This window comes from Mustela nigripes, chromosome X (assembly GCF_022355385.1).
Source record: "Mustela nigripes isolate SB6536 chromosome X, MUSNIG.SB6536, whole genome shotgun sequence".
In the NCBI taxonomy this organism is placed as follows: Eukaryota; Metazoa; Chordata; class Mammalia; order Carnivora; family Mustelidae; genus Mustela; species Mustela nigripes.
This window is the reverse complement of record NC_081575.1, coordinates 35,606,905-35,612,969: the sequence shown is the minus strand read 5'-3', so window position 1 is coordinate 35,612,969 and position 6,065 is coordinate 35,606,905.

The window sequence follows — 6,065 nt, the reverse complement described above, 5'->3', positions numbered from 1 at the left end:
TTTGTTGATTTGTCTATGTTGAACCATCCTTATATTCTAGGAATATATTTCACTTGACTATGGTGTATAATCCTTTTAACATGCTGTTGAATTCAGTTTGCTGTTATTTTGTTGAGAATTCCTGCATCAATATTCATCATTTCGTATCAGTGTATCCTAGCCTCACAGAATGAGCTTAGAAATGTTCCTTTCTCTTCAATTTTTTTGGAAGAGTTTCAGGAAGATTGATGTTAATTGTTTTTTAAAAATATTTTATTTATTTATTTGAGAGAGAGAAAGAGAGCATGAGTGAGGGAGAGACAGAGAGAGAGGAAGAAGCAGACTCCCTGCTGAGTGGGAGCCTGGTTTGGGACTCAATTCCAGGCCCCTGGAATCAGGACCTGAGCTGAAGGCAGATGCTTAACCCAGGTGCCTGGGTGTTGTTATTCAAATCTTTGGTAGAATTCTGCCTTGAAGTTGTCTGGTCCTAGCTTTAATTTGATAGGAAATTTTTCATTACTGATTCCACATCCTTACTTGTTATTGGCATGTTAAAATTTTCTACTTCTTCATGATTCAGTCTTGATAGGTTGTATGTTTCTAGGAATTTATTCATTTCTTCTATGTTTGCTAATTTTTTGGTACTTAGTATTTCACATTATTCTCTTACAAGCCTTATTATTTCTTTGGCATCACTTATAGTTTTCCCTTTTTCATTTCTGATTTTAGTTTTTGAATCTTCTCTCTTTCTTTCTTAGTTAATCTAGACAAGGGTTTGCCAACGTTGTTGATATTTTCAAAAACAATGCCTTCATTTTGTTGACCTTTTTCCCAATATTTTTCTATTTTCTGTTTCATTTACCTCTGTTCTAATCTTTATTATTTTCTTCTTTCTATTAGCTTTGGGTTTCATTTGTTTTTCTTTCCCTAATTTCTTGTTGTGCAAAATTATTTTGTTGATTTGAGATCTTTTTACTTTTTTCTTTTCCTTTTTCTTTCTTTCTTTCTTTTTTTTCACACACAGATCTTTAAAATTCCCTGCTTTCATTGCATCACATAAGCTTTAGTGTGTTGTGTTTCCATTTCATTTATCTCAAGGTGTTTCCTAATTTTCCTGTGACTTATTCTTTGATCCATTGGTTGTTTAAAAATGTGTTGTTTAATTTCCACATATTTGTGGCTTTTCTAGTTTTCCTTTTGTTATTGATTTCTAATTTCATTCTATTGTTATCAGAAAAGATACTTTGTATGATTTCAAGCTTCTTGGTTGTTAAGACCTATTTCATGACCTAACATATGGTCTGTCTTGGAGAATGCTTCATGTATGCTTAAGAAGAATGTGTATTCTGGTATTGTTGGGTGAAGTATTCTATATATGTCTATTGGACCCAAATGGTTTGTGATGTTGTTCAAGTCATCTATTTCCTTATTCAACTTTTGTCTGATTTTTCTATAAATTTTTGAAAGTGGGGTATTGAAATCTCCTACTATTATTGTGTTGCTGCCCTTTTCTACCCTGAGTTCTGTCAAAGTTTGCCTTATTTATTTAGGAGCTCTGAGGTTTGGTGCATAAATATTTATAACCACTATATCTTCTTGGTGAACTGACCCTTTTTTCACTATATGATGCCCTTCTTTGTCTCTTGTAACAGTTTCTGACTTAGAGTTTATCTTATCAGATATTAGTATAGCCACCCCTGCTCTTTTTTATTTACTGTTTGCATCACAGTCCTTACTTTTAGTTCTCAATATTATATGGCCTCTTTTCAAGATGTTTCATACTTCCCCCCTCTGGAGTGAGAGAGGGTGCCTTGAGTTCCTTCTAGAAGTTAGGTGTATGCTACTAGGATGTTTTATTATTTTTCCTATAAATCGGGTGGACTAATGAGCAAGTTTTTTGGTCATCCAGGGATGTAGCTGGCCCCCTCAGAGAAGAAAGTCTGTATAATATCCGACACTCTTGCCTAAACATTCATGAGGCCACTTCTTTAAAATCTTCCATTGCTCTTATGTAACCACCTCTGACCAAAGAGTTAATGATTCAACAACTCGAATCCTTTTCTAAGGGTCTCTGATATTGCCTCCCACTGAAATGGAATGGAGCTTAAAGAACTCTAACCTTTTAAACCTCCTTCATCTTGTCTTTTGCCAAGAGTGTTCTGTGACCTTAAAATCCAGACTTGGCTGTGGTCAAGGCTGATGGAGGCCTTTGAAGTCTTTTCTGTGAAGTCAGAAAAGAGAAAGAATAAAATGAGGATTCATGCTAGATCTATAATCAACTTCTATGCAAGTCAGGTTTTCTAAACTAACGTAAAAGTCTGCTTTTAAAGTGAACCTTGTCCTTATCTGTATGCTTGGGTTCCAAAGCTACTCTTGGACCTTTCTACTGAGTGGGACCTTTCAAAGCAATCTCTGAAAGCAATGCCTGCAGGGAAGACACTCTAGCCACTGCAGCTATGACTACCAATGGCACACATTCCCATTTTCACCTTCCCATACCATAGCCAGTTTCAGTTCTCACTGACTTCTAACCTTTGCAGAACAACATCTTCCTGTAAATGCAAATATTCAGGTTGTCCATAGCTGGCTTTGTGCCTGTGGCTCTTTGATAGAAATAAGGCTAATAATAGAGTTTTGTGTGAAAATAGAGAGCTGAATCACATCAAATAATCATGAGGCATTCTGCTGATTAATGGGCTGATTGTCCTGAAGGTCATATGGTCTGAGCTTGGCTAGAAATCATTAAAATGCGGGTTGTTACTCAAAGCAACAGCTGCCTCTTCTGAGCTTCCATTTTGGCCCAGAATAAGAAATGACAATCAAATTTTTGACTTAAAAATGGACTGTACCTTTAACTGAGGTTGCACCAGTTTGTTTTCTTCTTTCCTAAAAGGGCAGCTAATCCTTGATGCATATAACCTGATTTTCCCCTTTGTGGGATTCCCAAATGTCCCATCTCTAGGTGCTTTTTCTTCTACAATTTCTATAAAAATTGGCTTTAAAATTGTTTTATTGAACCACTTGTGTCTAAGCCCTTGGTTTCCCCCCTAGTTTTTCTTACGGTCATTTATTTTGTTTTCTTCCTTTGGGCAAAGGTAGGAAAAATGCTTTCTAGTGTTTCCCCTACAGAATAAAGGAAGCCCTTAATAAAAACATTCTATCACTGAAAATAAACTATTGGTACCCCTACCACAAGGGACAAACAAACAAAATACATCATCAGGAAATGAAAACATCTTGGTAGGTTTCAGTGCGGTAGCTTCCACTTTAGTGAATTTTTACTGGTGTGCATTTTTTTTTCTCATTCTTTCTCAATTATTTTATTTTCCTTATTTACCAAGAGGAAGCTATTATAATATTTTAATAGAAGATGAGCACTTTGGCTTTGCTAAAGCAATCATTCAGGACAGATCAGAAAGGTTAAGAGATTTCCTCACCAATGATTGTCCATTCTGGGTCTGCTGCTCACTCTGTCCTTGGGTCTAGCTAATAGACCCTCTAATAGGAGTTGGCCTTACCAGGAGGCCTTCTGTGTCTTGAATTTTTATCCCCTACCCCCACCCCCACATACACATAAGAATCCTGAGAGACTCATCAGGCCTCACCGTGTAAGACACTCAAGCCATAAAGTTTCCTTTTACAGATCTGGCATCACACAAATGACTGGAGGCCTTCATGTGTGTTCCCTAGAATCAATGCTTTTTGTTGCTTTTTGTTTGGTTGGTTGGTTTTGAAAATGTTTATGTTCTTCTATTATTCAAAAAAAAAATCTCCCTTGTTTCATCAGCCAAGACTAACTCCTGTGGATCCTAAAAACTTAAAGACATTCTCACCAGTGTCTATCTATTCTTCAATCTTTAAGTAATAGCACACTCCACCTCAGGCCAGACCAAGACACTCTCCTTGGGGCAAACTTGGTACCCTTGGGCTTTGTAATTTAAAATATGAACAACTGGGAGAGTTCAATGTGGTAGACATCCCTTTTCTCATTTTTTCCCTTTTTGGCAAAAGAATGGATTTCTTATCTTTAATAAAAAGAATAGTACCATGTAGTTAACTACAGCAAATGTGCAGAATGCATTAGAATGAATGATTTCCTCATGAAGGCCTAGAGATTGCCTCATGGACAACTGTATATTCTGGAACCCTAAGTGTTTTAATCTGAGCATTCTTCTCCCTCTTGAACCCTACCTTCATGTGTAGCTGGTAGACGATCAAAACTAGGGGTTTGCCATTCCAGGAGGTTCTCCACATTTTGGCTTTTTAAAACTATTATTATTGACTAGAAGCCAGACCTTTGACAGCCCTCTTGCCTTGCCCAGTCATAAAAATCAGTATTCTCAGTCCATTATCCAGTTAAGCCTTAAAATCTTATTCTAAATGTCTTAACACCACACAAAGAAATGGTAGTCTTCAGGTGTTATCCCACAAAGGGATACCACTAATAGTTACTATATTTTTTGAGATATATAGTTCTTTTAACTTCTCTTTCAACAGCAGGACCCCAGTCATGTGGTTGGTCAAGGTGAAACCCTATTTGTTCTAAAAGTTTCTCATTTGTCAATGTCTATCTGTTCTTTTACCTTTAAATAATAGCACATTACTACCCCCTATATCCAGCCTTCTGAGTGTTTCTGGATACTACTTCCATCTGGGCACACATGTGGATGGACATGCAAGCCCTTGGTAGTTAGTATACAAGGAGCTTTGAGGAACCATGGCCACAGTTTATCAGTTGAGATGCTGAGAAGAGGCGTACTTGAGGACCAGTCTGCAGTAAGAGTGCTTTGGAAGACCAAGGTCAGTTTAATGTATTAGAGAGGAGGTGGTTTGAACTTCAGTGGCAATTTGTACTGGCTCTCCTCCACCAGCCCTAGATCTCAAAGGAAGTAGTCTCTAGCCTTTATCAGAAGATGGGAAATCAGGTCCCTCTCCTTGAGCACAGGCCGAGAGGAACCTGAGAGGGAGGCCTGGAGTTTGCTAGGGCAACACTGATTGGTGAAGAAATCCCTACCTCTTTGGCAGGGAAGTTATTAGGTTCCAAGTTGCTGGAAGAATGTGACATAAGTATGGTCAGTCAGAACTGATTTGGAAGCACTCCACCCCCACCCTTCACTATTGACTTCCTTTTACCCTCTGATAGAAGGAAGCAGATACATAATAATCTTCTTGATTTTACTCATACAAATCAGGTCTAACTGATCTGCCAGTGTCTAATGTGGAATTTTGAGGAGGAATGATAGCTGAAAAATACAGAAGAAAATAATCATCGAGGAAGGGAGCCCAGGAGGCAAGGAGAAAGGAAAGAATAGTCATACATCATGCTAGGAGATGCCATGTGCTCCCCATCTACCTGGTGTGTGAAACTTTGTGATATTGACTGACACCCTGTTTCAAGGCCTTCTAAATCACTTGAGCCATAAATGCATGCCCTGGCACCTCACCACACCCATGGTTGGTGCACTTCATGTGTTATCCTTCTCAATGACATCTACTATTTTGCACAGCCTGAAAAAAAAAAACTTTTAGAGTATATTTTTAGATGTTTTCTTATTTCTGTCTTTTGTATTTATTTTATGTTTACTTCTGTTGTTGTTTATTTTTTTCTTTGCAATATAAGTGCTGCAGTTGTTCAGTGTGGTTCACTGTGTAAGCTGACCTTGCTCTGGCCAGCCTTATCCCTTTTGGGTTTGTCTATTGCCAGCACCTTACCCTGAGCTTTGCCCTTTTTGAACAAAACTAAAAATCAATTTAGCCTCCAGAAATTATAACAGTCAGTGAAAGAATCTATGACTGATAAGGCTGGATGTGGTAGTCTCCTTTCATTTTAGTCTTTTAGTCATTTAGTCATTTAGTCTTTTAGTCATTTAGTCTTATTTTCCTGGTGAGAAGGAATAATTTGTATCTTAGTCATTTAGTCTTATTTTTTGTATCTTTTAATGGAGGATAACTCCTGGTAATTAGCTAGAGAAAAACAAGGGTACCTATTCTGCCCTTTCTTAAATCAGAGCTCACTGTTCCCTTGACCTTGGGTCGAGTCAATGGACCCCTTAAGCAGGGAGCTTGCCTTCCCAAAAAGCCCTTTG